Source organism: Aulostomus chinensis, chromosome 1 (assembly GCF_037954235.1).
Source record: "Aulostomus chinensis isolate RoL2024-O1b breed Wild chromosome 1, RoL_Achi_v1.0, whole genome shotgun sequence".
Classification (NCBI taxonomy): Eukaryota; Metazoa; Chordata; class Actinopteri; order Syngnathiformes; family Aulostomidae; genus Aulostomus; species Aulostomus chinensis.
This window is the reverse complement of record NC_141320.1, coordinates 44396358-44415014: the sequence shown is the minus strand read 5'-3', so window position 1 is coordinate 44415014 and position 18657 is coordinate 44396358. Positions and strand designations below refer to the sequence as shown.

At 40.5% G+C, this 18657-nt stretch overlaps 1 non-coding gene across 1 annotated transcript; it reads left to right on the top strand.

Moving 5' to 3' along the window:
- The first annotated feature begins 14686 nt into the window (after positions 1-14686).
- Positions 14687-14758, top strand: trnaa-ugc (transfer RNA alanine (anticodon UGC)). Its single transcript has one exon. It is a non-coding gene; the product is annotated as a tRNA-Ala (tRNA).
- The last annotated feature ends 3899 nt before the right edge of the window (positions 14759-18657 follow it).

The following is an 18657-nucleotide window of genomic DNA, read 5'->3' as shown; positions in this document are numbered from 1 at the left end:
AAATTGAGTTCATTTGCAACTCTTACTAAATGACTGTCAGCATCACTTTGAGGTTGTTTGAAACTCTTACTACATTACTGTAAGCATCACTGAGTTTCTTAGCAACTATCACTACATTACTGTTAGCATCATTTTAAGTTCATTAGCAATTCTTCCTACATCACTGTCGCAATATTTTGAGGTTCGTAGCAACTCTTACTACATGATTGTCAGCATCACTTTGAGATTATTCGAAACACTAACTACATTACTGTCAGCATCACTTTGAGGTTATTCGAAAGTTTCACTCAATTACTGTTAGCATCATCTTGAGTTCCTTACCAATTCTTCCGACATCACAATCGCAATATTTTGAGGTTCGTAGCAACTTTTACTACATTACTGTCGCATTATTTTGAGGTTCGTAGCAACTCTTACTACATGACTGTCAGCATCACTTTGAGGTTATTCGAAACTTTCACTCCATTACTGTTAGCATCATTTTTAGTTTATTCGCAACTGTCACTGCATTACTGTGAGCATCATTTTGAGTTTATGAGCAATTCTCACGACATCACTGTAGCATTGAATTGAGTTCATTAGCAACTCTTACTAAATGACTGTCAGCATCACTTTGAGGTTGTTCGAAACTCTTACTACATTACTGTAAGCATCACTGAGTTTCTTAGCAACTATCACTACATGACTGTTAGCATCATCTTGAGTTCATTAGCAATTCTTCCAACATCACAATCGCAATATTTTGAGGTTCGGAGCAACTTTTACTACATTACTGTCGCATTTTTTTAAGGTTCGTAGCAACTCTTACTACATGACTGTCAGCATCACTTTGAGGTTGTTCGAAACTCTTACTACATTACTTTAAACATCACTGAGTTTCTTAGCAACTATCGCTACATTACTGTTAGCATCATCTTGAGTTCATTAGCAATTCTTCCGACATCACTGTCGCATCATTTTGAGATCTTTAGCAATTCTTCTGACATCACTGTCGCATTATTTTGAGGTTCGTCACAACTCTTACTACATGACTGTCACCATCACTTTGAGGTTATTCGAAACGTTCACTCCATTACTGTTAGCATCATTTTGAGTTAATTAGCAATTCTTACTAAATCACTGTCGCATCATTTTGAGATCATTAGCAATACTTCTGACATCACTGTCACATTATTTTGAGGTTCGTAGCAACTCTTACTACATTATTGTTGCATTATTTAAAGATTCGTAGCAACTCTTACTACAAGACTTTCAGCATCACTTTGAGGTTATTCGAAACACTTACTACATTACTTTAAGCATCACTGAGTTTATTAGCAACTATCACTACATTACTGTTCGCATCATTGTGAGTTTATTAGCAATTCTCACGACATCACTGTAGCATTGAATTGAGTTCATTAGCAACTCCTACTAAATGACTGTCAGCATCACTTTGAGCTTGTTCGAAACTCTTACTACATTACTGTAAGCATCACTGAGTTTCTTAGCAACTATCACTACATTACTGTTAGCATCATTTTAAGTTCATTAGCAATTCTTACTACATTACTGTTAGCATCATTTTGAGATCATTCGCAGTTCTTCCGACATCACAATCGCAATATTTTGAGGTTCGTAGCAACTTTTACTACATTACTGTCGCATTATTTTGAGGTTCGTAGCAACTCTTACTACATGACTGTCAGCATCACTTTGAGGTTATTCGAAACTTTCACTCCATTACTGTTAGCATCATTTTTAGTTTATTCGCAACTGTCACTGCATTACTGTTAGCATCATTTTGAGTTTATGAGCAATTCTCACGACATCACTGTAGCATTGAATTGAGTTCATTAGCAACTCTTACTAAATGACTGTCAGCATCACTTTGAGGTTGTTCGAAACTCTTACTACATTACTGTAAGCATCACTGAGTTTCTTAGCAACTATCACTACATGACTGTTAGCATCATCTTGAGTTCATTAGCAATTCTTCCAACATCACAATCGCAATATTTTGAGGTTCGGAGCAACTTTTACTACATTACTGTCGCATTATTTTAAGGTTCGTAGCAACTCTTACTACATGACTGTCAGCATCACTTTGAGGTTGTTCGAAACTCTTACTACATTACTTTAAACATCACTGAGTTTCTTAGCAACTATCGCTACATTACTGTTAGCATCATCTTGAGTTCATTAGCAATTCTTCCGACATCACTGTCGCATCATTTTGAGATCTTTAGCAATTCTTCTGACATCACTGTCGCATTATTTTGAGGTTCGTCACAACTCTTACTACATGACTGTCACCATCACTTTGAGGTTATTCGAAACGTTCACTCCATTACTGTTAGCATCATTTTGAGTTAATTAGCAATTCTTACTAAATCACTGTCGCATCATTTTGAGATCATTAGCAATCCTTCTGACATCACTGTCACATTATTTTGAGGTTCGTAGCAACTCTTACTACATTATTGTTGCATTATTTAAAGATTCGTAGCAACTCTTACTACAAGACTTTCAGCATCACTTTGAGGTTATTCGAAACACTTACTACATTACTTTAAGCATCACTGAGTTTATTAGCAACTATCACTACATTACTGTTCGCATCATTGTGAGTTTATTAGCAATTCTCACGACATCACTGTAGCATTGAATTGAGTTCATTAGCAACTCCTACTAAATGACTGTCAGCATCACTTTGAGCTTGTTCGAAACTCTTACTACATTACTGTAAGCATCACTGAGTTTCTTAGCAACTATCACTACATTACTGTTAGCATCATTTTAAGTTCATTAGCAATTCTTACTACATTACTGTTAGCATCATTTTGAGATCATTCGCAGTTCTTCCGACATCACAATCGCAATATTTTGAGGTTCGTAGCAACTTTTACTACATTACTGTCGCATTATTTTGAGGTTCGTAGCAACTCTTACTACATGACTGTCAGCATCACTTTGAGGTTATTCGAAACTTTCACTCCATTACTGTTAGCATCATTTTTAGTTTATTCGCAACTGTCACTGCATTACTGTTAGCATCATTTTGAGTTTATGAGCAATTCTCACGACATCACTGTAGCATTGAATTGAGTTCATTAGCAACTCTTACTAAATGACTGTCAGCATCACTTTGAGGTTGTTCGAAACTCTTACTACATTACTGTAAGCATCACTGAGTTTCTTAGCAACTATCACTACATGACTGTTAGCATCATCTTGAGTTCATTAGCAATTCTTCCAACATCACAATCGCAATATTTTGAGGTTCGGAGCAACTTTTACTACATTACTGTCGCATTATTTTAAGGTTCGTAGCAACTCTTACTACATGACTGTCAGCATCACTTTGAGGTTGTTCGAAACTCTTACTACATTACTTTAAACATCACTGAGTTTCTTAGCAACTATCGCTACATTACTGTTAGCATCATCTTGAGTTCATTAGCAATTCTTCCGACATCACTGTCGCATCATTTTGAGATCTTTAGCAATTCTTCTGACATCACTGTCGCATTATTTTGAGGTTCGTCACAACTCTTACTACATGACTGTCACCATCACTTTGAGGTTATTCGAAACGTTCACTCCATTACTGTTAGCATCATTTTGAGTTAATTAGCAATTCTTACTAAATCACTGTCGCATCATTTTGAGATCATTAGCAATCCTTCTGACATCACTGTCACATTATTTTGAGGTTCGTAGCAACTCTTACTACATTATTGTTGCATTATTTAAAGATTCGTAGCAACTCTTACTACAAGACTTTCAGCATCACTTTGAGGTTATTCGAAACACTTACTACATTACTTTAAGCATCACTGAGTTTATTAGCAACTATCACTACATTACTGTTCGCATCATTGTGAGTTTATTAGCAATTCTCACGACATCACTGTAGCATTGAATTGAGTTCATTAGCAACTCCTACTAAATGACTGTCAGCATCACTTTGAGCTTGTTCGAAACTCTTACTACATTACTGTAAGCATCACTGAGTTTCTTAGCAACTATCACTACATTACTGTTAGCATCATTTTAAGTTCATTAGCAATTCTTACTACATTACTGTTAGCATCATTTTGAGATCATTCGCAGTTCTTCCGACATCACTGTCGCAATATTTTGAGGTTCGTAGCAACTCTAACTACATTATTGTTGCATTATTTTAAGGTTCGTAGCAACTCTTTCTACATTACTGTCAGCATCACTTTGAGTTTATTAGCAACTATCACTACATTACTGTTAGCATCATTTTCAGTTCATGAGCAATTCTCACGACATCACTGTTGCATTAAATTGAGTTCATTAGCAACTCTTACTAAATGACTGTCAGCATCACTTTGAGGTTTTTCGAAACTCTTATTACATTACTGTAAGCCTCACTGAGTTTCTTAGCAACTATCACTACATTATTGTTAGCATCATCTTGAGTTCATTAGCAATTCTTCCGACATCACTGTCGCAATATTTTGAGGTTCGTAGCAACTTTTACTACATTACTGTCGCATTATATTGAGGTTCGTAGCAACTCTTAGTACATGACTGTCAGCATCACTTTGAGGTTATTCGAAACACTTACTACATTACTGTAAGCATCACTGAGTTGATTAGCAACTATCACTACATTACTGTGAGCATCATTTTGAGTTCATGAGCAATTCTTCCGACATCACTGTCGCAATATTTTGAGGTTCGTAGCAACTTTTACTACATTACTGTCGCATTATTTTGAGGTTCGTAGCAACTCTTACTACATGACTGTCAGCATCACTTTGAGTTTATTAGCAACTATCACTACATTACTGTTAGCATCATCTTGAGTTCATGAGCAATTCTTCCGACATCACTGTCGCAATATTTTGAGGTTCGAAGCAACTTTTACTACATTATTATTGCATTATTTTAAGGTTCGTAGCAACTCTTACTACATTACTGTCAGCATCACTTTTAGTTTATTAGCAACTGTCACTGCATTACTGTTTGCATAATTTTGAGTTCATGAGCAATTCTTTCTAAATCACTTTCGCATCATTTTGAGATCTTTAGCAATTCTTCTGACATCACTGTCGCATTGTTTTGAGGTTCGTAGCAACTCTTCCTACATGACTGTCACCATCACTTTTGAGGTTATTCGAAACACTTACTACATTACTGTAAGCATCACTGAGTTGATTAGCAACTATCACTACATTACTGTTAGCATCATTTTAAGTTCATTAGCAATTCTTCCGACATCACTGTCGGAATATTTTGAGGTTCCTCGCAACTTTTACTACATTACTGTCGCATTTTTTTGAGGTTCGTAGCAACTCTTACGACATGACTGTCAGCATCACTTTGAGGTTATTCGAAACGTTCACTCCATTACTGTTACCATCATTTTGAGATCATGACCAGTTCTTCTGACATCACTGTCGCATCATTTTGAGATCTTTAGCAATTCTTCTGACATCACTGTCGCATTATTTTGAGGTTCGTCGCAACTCTTACTACATTACTGTCACCATCACTTTGAGGTTATTCGAAACACTTACTACATTACTGTAAGCATCACTGAGTTGATTAGCAACTATCACTACATTACTGTTAGCATCATTTTAAGTTCATTAGCAATTCTTCCGACATCACTGTTGCAATATTTTGAGGTTCGTAGCAACTTTTACTACATTACTGTCGCATTATTTTGAGGTTCCTATTAACTCTTACGACATGACTGTCAGCATCACTTTGAGGTTACTCGAAAGTTTCACTCCATTACTGTTAGCATCATTTTCAGTTCATTAGCAATTCTTACTAAATCACAGTCGCATCATTTTGAGATGATTAGCAATTCTTCTGACATCACTGTCACATTATTTTGAGGTTCCGAGCAACTCTTACTACATCATTGTTGCATTATTTTAAGGTTCCTAGCAACTCTTACTACATTACTGTCAGCATCACTTTGAGTTTATTAGCAACTATTGCTACATTACTGTTAGCATCATTTTGAGTCCATGAGCAATTCTCACGACATCACTGTAGCATTGAATTGAGTTCATTAGCAACTCTTACTAAATGACTCAGCATCACTTTGAGGTTGTTCGAAACTCTTACTACATTACTGTAAGCATCATTTTGAGGTTATTCGAAACGTTCACTCCATTACTGTTAGCATCATTTTGAGTTCATTAGCAATTCTTACTAAATCACTGTCGCATCATTTTGAGATCTTTAGCAATTCTTTTGACATCACTGTCGCATTATTTTGAGGTTCGTAGCAACTCTTACTGCATGACTGTCAGCATCACTTTGAGGTTATTCAAAACTCTTACTACATTACTGTAAGCATCACTGAGTTGATTAGCAACTATCACTACATTACTGTTAGCATCATTTTGAGATCATTAGCAATTCTTCTGACATCACTGTCGCATTATTTTGAGGTTCGTAGCAACTCTTACTACATTACTGTCAGCATCACTTTGAAGTTGTTCGAAACATTCCCTCCATTACTGTTAGCATCATTTTGAGTTTATTAGCAATTCTTGCTAAATCACTGTCGCATCATTTTGAGATCTTTAGCAATTCTTCTGACATAACTGTCGCATTATTTTGAGGTTCGTAGCAACTCTTACTACATTACTGTCAGCATCACTTTGAGGTTGTTCGAAACATTCACTCCATTACTGTTAGCATCATTTTGAGTTTATTAGCAATTCTTGCTAAATCACTTTCGCATCATTTTGAGATCATTAGTAATTCTTCTGACATCACTGTCACATTATTTTGAGGTTCGTAGCAACTCTTACTACATTATTGTTGCATTATTTTTAGGTTCCTAGCAACTCTTACTACATTACTGTCAGCATCACTGAGTTTATTCGCAACTTTCACTACATTACTTTTAGCATCATTTTGAGATCATTAGCAATTCTTCTGACATCACTGTCGCATTATTTTGAGGTTCGTAGCAACTCTTACTACATTACTGTCAGCATCACTTTGAGGTTGTTCGAAACATTCACTCCATTACTGTTAGCATCATTTTGAGTTTTTTAGCAATTCTTGCTAAATCACTGTCGCATCATTTTGAGATCTTTAGCAATTCTTCTGACATCACTGTCGCATTATTTTGAGGTTCGTAGCAACTCTTACTACATTACTGTCAGCATCACTTTGAGGTTGTTCGAAACATTCACTCCATTACTGTTAGCATCATTTTGAGTTTATTAGCAATTCTTGCTAAATCACTGTCGCATCATTTTGAGATCATTAGTAATTCTTCTGACATCACTGTCACATTATTTGAGGTTCGTAGCAACTCTTACTACATTATTGTTGCATTATTTTTAGGTTCCTAGCAACTCTTACTACATTACTGTCAGCATCACTGAGTTTATTAGCAACTTTCACTACATTACTTTTAGCATCATTTTGAGATCATTAGCAATTCTTCTGACATCACTGTCGCATTATTTTGAGGTTCGTAGCAACTCTTACTACATTACTGTCAGCATCACTTTGAGGTTGTTCGAAACATTCACTCCATTACTGTTAGCATCATTTTGAGTTTATTAGCAATTCTTGCTAAATCACTGTCGCATCATTTTGAGATCTTTAGCAATTCTTCTGACATCACTGTCGCATTATTTTGAGGTTCGTAGCAACTCTTACTACATTACTGTCAGCATCACTTTGAGGTTGTTCGAAACATTCACTCCATTACTGTTAGCATCATTTTGAGTTTATTAGCAATTCTTGCTAAATCACTGTCGCATCATTTTGAGATCATTAGCAATTCTTCTGACATCACTGTCACATTATTTTGAGGTTCGTAGCAACTCTTACTACATTATTGTTGCATTATTTTTAGGTTCCTAGCAACTCTTACTACATTACTGTCAGCATCACTGAGTTTATTAGCAACTTTCACTACATTACTTTTAGCATCATTTTGAGATCATGACCAATTCTTCTGACATCACTGTCGCATTATTTTGAGGTTCGTAGCAACTCTTACTACATTACTGTCAGCATCACTTTGAGGTTGTTCGAAACACTTACTTCATTACTGTAAGCATCATTGAGTTTATTAGCAACTCTTACTACAGGACTGTTAGCATCATTTTGATATCATTAGCAATTCTTCTGACATCACTGTTGCATTATTTTGAGGTTCGTATCAACTCTTGCTACATGATTGTCAGCATCACTTTGAGGTTGTTTGAAACTTTCACTACATCACTGCTGCATCAGTTTGAGATCATTAGCAATTCTTCCCACATCACTGTCGCATTACTTTGAATTTATTAGCAACTCTTGCTACATTACTGTCAGCGTCACTTTGAGGTTATTCGAAACTTTCACTACATGACTGTTAGCATCATTTTGAGTTCATTAGCATTTCTTCCAACATCACTGTCGCATTTTCTTGAGGTTAGTAGCAACTCTTACTACATTACTGTTGCATTATTTTAAGTATCGTAGCAACTCTTACTACATGACTGTAAGCATCACTTTGAGGTTATTAGCAACTTTCTCTACATTACTGTTAGCATCATTTTGAGTTTATTAGCAATTCTTCTGACATCACTGTCGCATTATTTTGAGGTTATTAGCAACTCTTACTACATTACTGTAAGCATCATGTAGTTTATTAGCAACTCTCACTACATCACTGTGAGCATCATTTTGAGTTCATTAGCAATTCTTACTACATCACTGTAACAAAGTTGTTTCTATGGCAGTTCCCAAAGAGGTAGAAAATGATCCAACACTGTATTTAGTTCATCAATGTACTTCTTTAATGTTAGTGACGGATCCGGGATCTCCTGCTCATGCATCCCAGGCAGAATCAATGACTTAGCTGCAAGTCACCTTTTTTGAACTCTTGAACATCTGGAAGTAGTTAAAGGGGTTTTACAAGGGGGTCCCACAAATCTCCTGAGCACCAGGATTAGTTGGTACCGTTCCGACACCAGGAAGGAACTCATAAATAGTGGAGATAACACAGATAGACATTCCAAGAACAATTGTCTTTTAGATCTACATAAGCTTATATCATGTATATGCTTGACTTGTAAGTATGCGTGAGTACAAAGTATTATTAAAAGATAATATATAAGACAACAGAAAAACACTGAATATCAGTCAATGAAGAGAGCTCTGGACCCAGGTGCTTCCATCTCGGAGGAATGAACAGCTCCCTTCCCTCCAGATACCTGCTGCCATACAAGAGACACAGCGAGGGGAACGTCAACCCCCCCCCCCCCCCCCCAGAAGAACAGGGTCCTGAAGGGCTTGAGATCCTTTAATAAGCCAAGAAAGGGATTCCAGTCATGTAAGTGATTTCCTTTAGAGTCCCAGATATTCTGAGGTCACAGAACTGTAAAATGCTAACATTCTAATCATGATCTTACTAATTAATTAGCAAAGGAAAGGAATCCGGCCATGTCAGGGATCTCCTTTTATTCTGTAGAATCTCGCTTAGTTTCTTTATTGTTTGAGCGTTCTCCTGTTCTATGTTTCTCTTATTTATCTTTTTTTGTGATTTAATGTGAGTTCTTCAGAAATGAGCTAATGGAAATATATGACTGTGCAGCTGAAGATGACCTGTTGGTTTCTATGTTTCTCTGCAAACGTCAGGCAGAATGTGGAAGAGCGTCACAGCTGAGACGATTAAAACCTTAGAGAATGTTTGCTCATGTTGTAAAAGTGCTATTCATGCAGAATAGGATGCTTATTCATGGACGTTAAAATATATTTGGGTCAAACCACAGGAGCTGAAGTGTGTACCCTCATGCTCCAGGTCTCAAAGTTGTAAACTTACTTTGTGGTTGGCAGATTGATGTTTGCGTATGTTAATTTAAATAATCTGAACTATTTGACCTCAACCTGGGCGACTATTCTGAGATTTTGAGAATTCTTGGATGTGACATGACTCTACCTCCAATCTGTATGTCCCCTCCCCACGGTGATCAATAGCTGACTGTTCCTCAGAAACACCAGAGAACTTCTGATTCTCTATGAGTGCTGTAACTTCTCTCTCATGCATGAATAAAGTGTGTAAGGTTTGAGAAAGAGACCACGCCTCCTTTCTGTTCACTGCTCCGCCGGACGACCCCCCCACGCAGGGCCACTTGACCACAATTAATGGCGACGAGGATGGGATCCTAAACACCTGAGGTTACAGACTCGATGCAACGACTCCACTGATCATGTAGACTGGTAGGAGAACACCTTTTACCAGTTACAGCAGCAGACTCCCAATAGCAAACCTACTCAGTCCTCCACCTCTGCTTGAGCAGCTGCTGCTGCCAATGATGATCTCCAAAGTCCTGTTCCGTCACTTGGTGAACTGTCTAAGCTTCCTAAAAGAGAGCAGAACTTGTCTGCCTCACTCTCTCCCACTGCTCAATGGAGCCCTGCATTTAGAAGAAGAACTAGAACCTGGAAACCTAGGATACCAGGACAAAAATGTGTTAAATGATGAAGGAGAAGAAGTGATTAATGAAGAGGATTGTATCCTAGAAGAGGTAGAGGGGTTGAAGGCCAAGACCAACAGGAAGAGGAAACTGGCACCCCAGACCTCAGACTCCACAGGGCCCCAGACCAGGACCGCCTCTGAACCTGTGGCATCCCCCTCAACAATAGGACAGCACTTCAGTGTCTTCCAGTGTGCAACAATGAAAATGAAAAACAGAAAGTTGTAACTGAATGCTCTCAAATAACTCTAACTGCTGAACCTAAAGTTGAATTATCAGTAGATGGAAAATCTGCTGAACTCTTAGGGGACACAGGTGCAACAGTTTCCACCATTAATAAGTCAGATGCTAACCGTGTAGGATTAGTTCCTACTTCTGAAAATATAAAAACAGTAGCAATTGCTGGAGTTACTATGCAAAGTCCATTGGAGCACCAGCCAAAGTTCAGTTTGGACTCATTTCATGAGAGCATCCATTTGTAATCACTGATAACTCACCAAGTAATCTATTGGGTCGGGATTTGTTCACCAAGTGGCGTGCAACTATTCATTGTTCTCCTGAAGGCGTTCATAGCACAGTCCCTGACCATGATTCTGAATGCTTCTTCAACATGCTACAGGCTGTAAATACAGGATGCTATTATTCTCTCATGTACTCCTTTTCAATCAGAAGCTGACGGTGTCCTGGATTCAGACGGATGATTTCTTAGCAGGAAAAGAAGACCTGCCAGATCATTCCAGGTTAACAGGTTTACAAGACCTCCATGTAACTCTACATGTTGATATGACAGGAACGGATGTTGCCTACTTCAAACTGTTAGACCCAAATATGGGATCACAATTCTCTGTGTTCTCAGATACTTTGGCAAGAACCCCAAAAGGTGTTTTCTATTTACCAAACGTTGGAGGTTTGGCTTTGTCACTGTTTCAGGTTGATAAAACCTCGCCCCATATTTCCGTGGCTGTTGTAGAAGGAATAGAAGCACAACGACTCGGCCCTGTAGCACATTACATGACTCACAATTCCCCAGAGGAAGGGTTTTTATGATGACATCATGTGTGTACATGTGTGTATGTATATATATATGTTTTGACTCTACACATGGACACAAACTGTCCTGTTGCATGTGGCTGTATTGTTATTGGAAGACAAGTCATGGCCAGATAGTTCATCAGTCGGGGTGGGGCGAGAAGATGAGGTTGCAGTATGTTAATTGGAAAATCGTGTGTGTCTGTGTGTGTGGTTGTGTGGTTGTGTGTTATGGTTCACAAAATAAAGGAAAGACGATTAAGTCCCATTTATGTTTATTATGATTGTAATTAATTTACCAAGAAAAGGGTTTCAGTCGGCTCACATAAATATCTGCAGCCTGAGAAATAGAATAACAGAAGTGTCCCAACTCTTGTCCTTGGATATCCGTCTATTGGCAAGATCACAAACTCACCTTGATGATACATTCAATGAGGATGCACTGGGAATCCAGGGGTACAATATTTTTACAAGAGACAGGAACAGCTATGGAGGAGGTGGAGCAGTTTATGTACAAAATCACATTCCAGCAAAAGAAAGATTGGATTTGATGGCTGCAATACTGAAGTGATCTGGGTGCAAATCAGTCTACCTCATGTTCAACCATTGCTTGTAGGGTGTGTCCAGACCACCAAGTGCAAGGTTTCATGTTAGATAGAGGACGCCATCTTGATCGAGACATTTATTTGCCTGGAGACACAAACATAGATTGGAACTGGTCCACTTCAAGAGAAGCTGCGATGCAAGAACATGTAATTGAACACAGATGGTGGAAAGATCAACAAGAGTGTTCTAGGAAAGATGGTGCGAAAGTGAAACATGCACAGACCACATACTCCCAAACTGGAGCTATTTCTGTTCCAAAGCATTATCTAGACCAGTGGGGTGTTCTGATCAGAACCGAGTGGTAACTGCAAGGAAAGGACATGCTCCTCTAAGAAAATATACAGTCAGGAATATGAAATCACCCTGGGTGGACACAGAACTAAGAGAAGCAGTGAGATGGAGAAATGAAGCAAAACAGGCAGCGATAATATCTGGTTTTGAATCGGATTGGCAAATCTATACAGAAATTAAGAAATTATGTTACTTCTCGGGCTGCACGGTGGTGCAGTGGTCAGCACTGTGGCCTCACAACAAGAGGGTTCCAGGTTTGAGTCCCGGCTCGGGCGTGGGATCTTTCTGTGTGAGTCTCCATGTTCTCCCTGTTCCTGCGTGGGTTCTCTCTGGTACTCCGGCTTCCTCCCACCGTCCAAAGACCTGCAATTGGGGACGAGGCTGATTGATTCTCTAAATTGACTGTAGGTATGAATGTGAGTGTGAATGGTTGTCCGTCTCTCTATGTTGGCCCTGCGATGGACTGGCGACCTGTCCAGGGTGAACCCTGCCTTTCGCCCGTTGACGCTGGGATAGGCTCCAGCCCCCCCGTGACCCTTAATGTGTAGGAATAAGCAGAAGAATCCGATGGATGGATGTTACTTCTCTTTCTTCTTTTTATTACTATTCACCACAACTGGGTTCCATTTGCAGTCGTTCAAAATAATAAAAACACAAGAACACACCTGAGGTTCCTTTTTAGCTGGAATTTTCCTTTCAGAGCTTTCAGAGTGAGGAGAAGGATTTTAAACTGTGTTCTGGATTGGTGATGTGGTCTCTCCTCCTAGTTCCTGTCTATGCACGTGCAGCTGCATTCTTGAGCAGCTGCAGTCTTGAAGGGGAGGTTCACTTTTCTGGACCTTTGGCCTTCCCAGCTCACCCAGGGTGCTCCCAGCAACTGGAGACAGTTTTGGACCCATTGGGTCTGGTCCTGCTGACGCTATCTGCAATGCTAGTGCTAGCGCGAGTAGATAGGCCTGCCATTTAAATACCATCTTACTCACTCCACAGCACATTCCAGGCGACTGAAATAAAACTCCAGAATATCAATTTAAAGTGTTTGTTGATAGAATCATTCTGGGGAGGAAACTTTTAGTACATTGCAGTTCTTTTTGAGGGACAAACCTCAGATTTCAGGTGAAATTTTACCTCTCCTCTAGTCGGTAGAAGTGGGCTCACGTTACAGCTTCAGAGGACTGATATGCTACTGACTGAATGTATTCCTCAGCCATTGATGAGTCGGCCGATATTTATCTATAATATATATTTATATATCCAGTAACTTCTACCAGTGCTGTCCTCTAAAACCAGGCTGAAACCCTCAAATCAACTCTTGCTATGGAGGAAGTCACTCAGCTGATTAGCAGCTGCTTTCTCCAGGATTTTAGAGAGGAGGGGAGGTCAGCTATCAGTCCATAGTTGGCTAGAACCTCAGGGTATCCACAGCTTCCCTGACCAGGACTTGAACCCTAGGCCGCAGCGGTGAGAGCACCGAATCCTAGCCACTAGACCATCAGGGACCACACTGAGCTCTCCAACAACAGACACTATAGACAATGACTCAAGAACACAGGACTCTGTTGTCTCAGCTTGAGATGCAGAGGGTCCACCAAGACCACCAGACACCTCAGCCCCCTAAAGACAGTCCACCCCCAGGATCCTGCCCCCCTCTGCTCCAACTCAGCCCTCCATTCATAACTGACTTTGTCTCAGTCTCTTCACAATGCCAGTCACTGAAACACTGACAATGTGATGGGGCTTCCTGTCTTTACTGCATTTTCTTCAAGGCTCACAACTGCTACTTCCTACAGTCGTTTCTACTGTGTACTTGTACTACCAGTTGTTATGAGCAACTGTGGATTTCTAAATATTCCAGTCCTCAGTTTGCAACTGTATTGTGATGATGGGTCAGTTTAGAGCTGTCAATCAATGTTAATAATTGATCTTAGCATCTGGAGATTATTTTAGGAACACAAATACTTTTACTTCATTCTAAGGATGAGCAGACGTTCAATATAATTCTCATTTCCTGGTCAAAGACTCCTGCTAGTCAGAGAGGATCTGGGCTGGATTGGAAAGCTTCTGAGAGGAAAACCTTCACTCTGGACTGGACTGAGAACGGAGCAGCCTCAGCTTCCTGGAGCCTGACTTGCCTCTGTGGTCTAAGGTTGTGTGGGCTGACATCACAGTGAAACTCCTGAGATCACAGAGCCTTTGAGATCACAGGCTGACTTCCTTTTTTCTCTAAAATGAAGAATAAAAATGTTGTGTCTGTGTTTGTGTTCCTGCATCAGTTAAACAGTGACTTTGACAGAGGGAATGTAGCTCAGTGGTAGAGCGCATGCTTTGCATGTATGAGGCCCCAGGTTCAATCCCTGGCATCTCCAGCTGGTCCTTTGGAGCCTTCATCTTAACAGCTAAATTGATCCTTAAATGTGACAACAGTTGATAACAAACTACCAGAAGAGAAACCAGTCTGTTGCATATCAAAGTATTTGTAGCAGGGTCAGTGTGACTGTGAGCCTTCATCGTCAGCATGAAGGAGCTGGTTTTATTTTTGCTGGGGACATCCCACACACAGCTGCTCTCAGTTCCAAATGTGTGTGTCCTCACTCCTCCGTCCTCCTGCTGCCCTCAGAATACAGACACAATTCAACCTGGCAAGTTTGGAGCATAGAAGTGCTCCTGAAGAGATGTGTGTCAGCCCACAGCTGGCTGTTCTTACCTGGAACCTCAAGATGAAACTGCTTCCACAGATTGGAAATGAATCTGATGTTGACTTTTGGACAAATCACCTGTTCATCAGTTCATCATCACTTCCATCCATTTTCTACTGCTTATCTTGTTATAGAAAGGAGTCTATCTGCTGTGTGACTGAGGCAGTTACTGTGAGCTGCTGCATGTCTCAGTGTGTGTGTTCGGGGGGGGCTGTGTGTGACTGGTCGGCTGCCAAGGATTATTGATGAGATCAATCATGATCAGCTCTGAGATCACGGCACAGAAGAAGGAGACTTTTTGATTTTTGGGGGTTCAGTTTCTAAGTCAGACACATCATCACAATTTGAAGTTTTCCTCCAGTAAAAAACAAAACAACACAAAACCAAACAAAAACATGATTTGACTTTTGATGTCTGCATTTTTTGGAAATTGTGAGTCCAACAAGCAGGAGGCCGTTTGAGCTTGGAAACTGTGAAGCATCACCAGTAACTGCTGGTTAATTTACAGGTGTTTCCTCCAAAAAGTTTAAAATGAACTCGATGCTGAATCCCTCGTCATCATTACTGAGCTGCAGAACTGGTCCATGCAGGAGGCTGAGCAGGTCTTCCTCTCTGGTCCAGTGTCTCAGACATCTGCTGCAATGTCTCAGAATACTGCCAGTGCAATGAAGAGAGTGTTGGCTGACTACAATGGCAATGCCAGAAAACAGCAGCATGACATTTTTGTAGATGTTTGCGTCCAGGTATGAAGGTAGAATGACAGGCCCAATGTACAGTAAAACATCCTAAATCCGGTTGCTTTCCACCTATCAAGTTCCCTCAGTGTTCAGGTTTCCTGGCAAATTCTACAGGAGTATGATTGCGTAAACCTGTCAAACAGTCAGACATCCGGTTGACAAGGCCGGCAGGTAAAGGGAATTTGAGAGGCCCCCTAAGCCAAATGTTCAGAAGTGTCCTTACAGCACCCAAGCACACTGAATGCATAAAATCACCTGGGACCTGAGATACCATCCCTATGCTTAAAAAAAACACGATGGCAGCAGATTGTACAATAAAACATTTTATCGTGCATTTTGTTCAAAACCTGACCATAAAATGGCTCGTCATTGAGAGTCTAAACATAAAGATAGGCCAGATGTGGCTGGAGCAGTTGCATTCCTAAAAGGCTCTAAAGAGCGAAGGATTCAGTTGGCTATCTTAAGGAATAGGGGGAACCGTATCCACAATGGTGACGTCCTCAAACAGGGAAAAGGACTGAAGGGTGACTGTCTCATTCAGGTTCAACCCTTTGTTAGACTCTATTAAGTCACTGACTCCCAAACTCTGTAATCCTCCTTAGTAGCTTTGGTTATTGATGATCTGCAATGGTTAGTGGGGGTGGAGCCTATCCCAGCAGCCTTCAGGTGAGGGGCGGGGTTTATCCTGGACAGGTCACCAGTCCATGGCAGGGCCAACACATAGAGACAGATTGATTATAAAAATGTTCATCCCCAGTTTGAAGTTAGAGACAGGATTTAAGTGTGGAAGGTTTTTGTATCTTCAATTTAATTCTAAGTGTTGTAAACTGTTTCTAACAAACTCTACTGTTCAACAGTCAAAATGTTTTCTAACCAAGCTGAATGCTCTCATATACTTTTCAAAGTTGAGTTTCTTTCATGTCCTCCTGAGATCAAAGACAGAATTCTAGGTACAAATAAATAAACAATAAAAGCCCTGATGACATCATCATCAATTCTGTCTTTGATCTGGAGGCTCTTGCTTTCTTGCTTCAAATAAAAACCATTGTTCGAGGGAAAAATCTGCATATAAACACACAAACAAACACACACACAGACACTCTCTCACACACACACACTCACTCACACACACACACACACACACACACACACACACACACACACACACACACACACACTCCCAGTCACTAACCCATATTTTCATCACTTAAACACCACTGGAGTATTGAAAGAGATTCCACATGTTGGTCAACCAGAGAAGCTCCAACTGGTGAAGGTCATCCAACCCTGCATGAAGGTCAACCTCCATCATCTGCTGCTCATTAGCAGGGACTTAGCTCCAATGGTAGAGTGCTAGCTTAGCATGTGAGAGGTAGAGGGATCCATGCCCTCCTTCTCAGAATACTTTAACTTGTTCTGTTGATCAGAGGAGCTGCTGGGTGATGAATGCTGATGTTTGTCCACTGCTGTGATAAAGTGTCCCCTGTTACTGAGATGAGGACGAACACCTGCTCAGGTCAAAGCTGCAATCAAACCAGGGACTCTGAACCTCCCACACAGTGAAGGAGTTTGTCCTGCAGGTTGATGGACGCTTTGAAATTCCTTCAACATTGATTACTTTCCTGTCTCCTGCTGAATCAGCATCCAGAACCTGGTCAAGAGGAGGCTGAGAGCTCAGGAGGTGATGTGACGGCTGGTTGGACAACTCAGCAGTTGGTTTGAATTCTGATTTCCACCTCTTTTTATCAGATTCACATTTCAAAACAACCAGGTTTATTTGGCTCCTTTCTTTTAGCAGAGGATGGTTTTGATCCATCAACCGCTGGTTCTGGCCCAGCTCTCTTCCTCTGCTCCTCTCTGCTTGACCATCTATTGAACAGGTCTTGATTTAGGAGAGCAGGATTGAGACAAGAACAGGAATGTGAGTGTTGAAGGTTCACAATTTGGCTCTGAAGCCTCAGCAGGTAAAGATTCATCTCTTATTTCAGAGGTGATTTGAAGAATTCATTGTTGCTGAACTGTTGATGCTTCAGTCTCTGGACGTTCACTGGTGGAATGTTTGTGGGTCAGAGGTGAAAAGAGGACAAGTGATGTCATCACCTCCAGCTGAGACCTGCCAGGTGGTCCTGCTTCATTCAACTCTGGTGCCTCTGCCACTGTCCTGACTGGTGAGGCTGACAGCAGGTTCTCTCTCATCTAAACTCTCTGTTTACAATGGAGGCTGAAATCCTTGTGATTGGTGGTTCAGTCATCAGGTCTGTTGAACTCCCAGGTGCCATCACCTGCTGTCTTCCTGGTGCCAAAGTTGTGGACATTATTGAATGTTTGAGGGTCAGAGGTGAAAAGAGGACAAGTGCACCTGTTGTGTGTGATGGGGCACCAGCATGGAGGAAGTTGTCAAACATTTCCAGCTAAACAGCAGGAAACTTCATGTAAAGAATTAAAATGATTTACTTCAGTGTTTAACTCCCAGGCCTCTGTAATAAAACCCAAGGAACAACTGACCACCTCACCATGACTTCACCCTGATAACCAGGAGGTAACCTGGTAGTCAGAGCAGCGGTGCTCAGGGCTGTGGACTCAGAGGAGGGTTCTTCTTCTGGTCCTGGGGTTGAAGACATCAGCAGCCTTGTTGGAGTCAACTGGGATGTTCCTCTCAACAGACAGCAGCATTAAATCAGAGAGCCTGTCTGCTCCATGGCTCCTCCTGAGCTGGTCCTGGATCAGCTTCAGTTTGGAGCGTCACCGTTACACTGGAGCAGAGGTCACTGGCAGTGCTGCATATACTGGGAGGAGCCTGTGGCTCTGGGTACACTGTGCCCATGTTGTTGG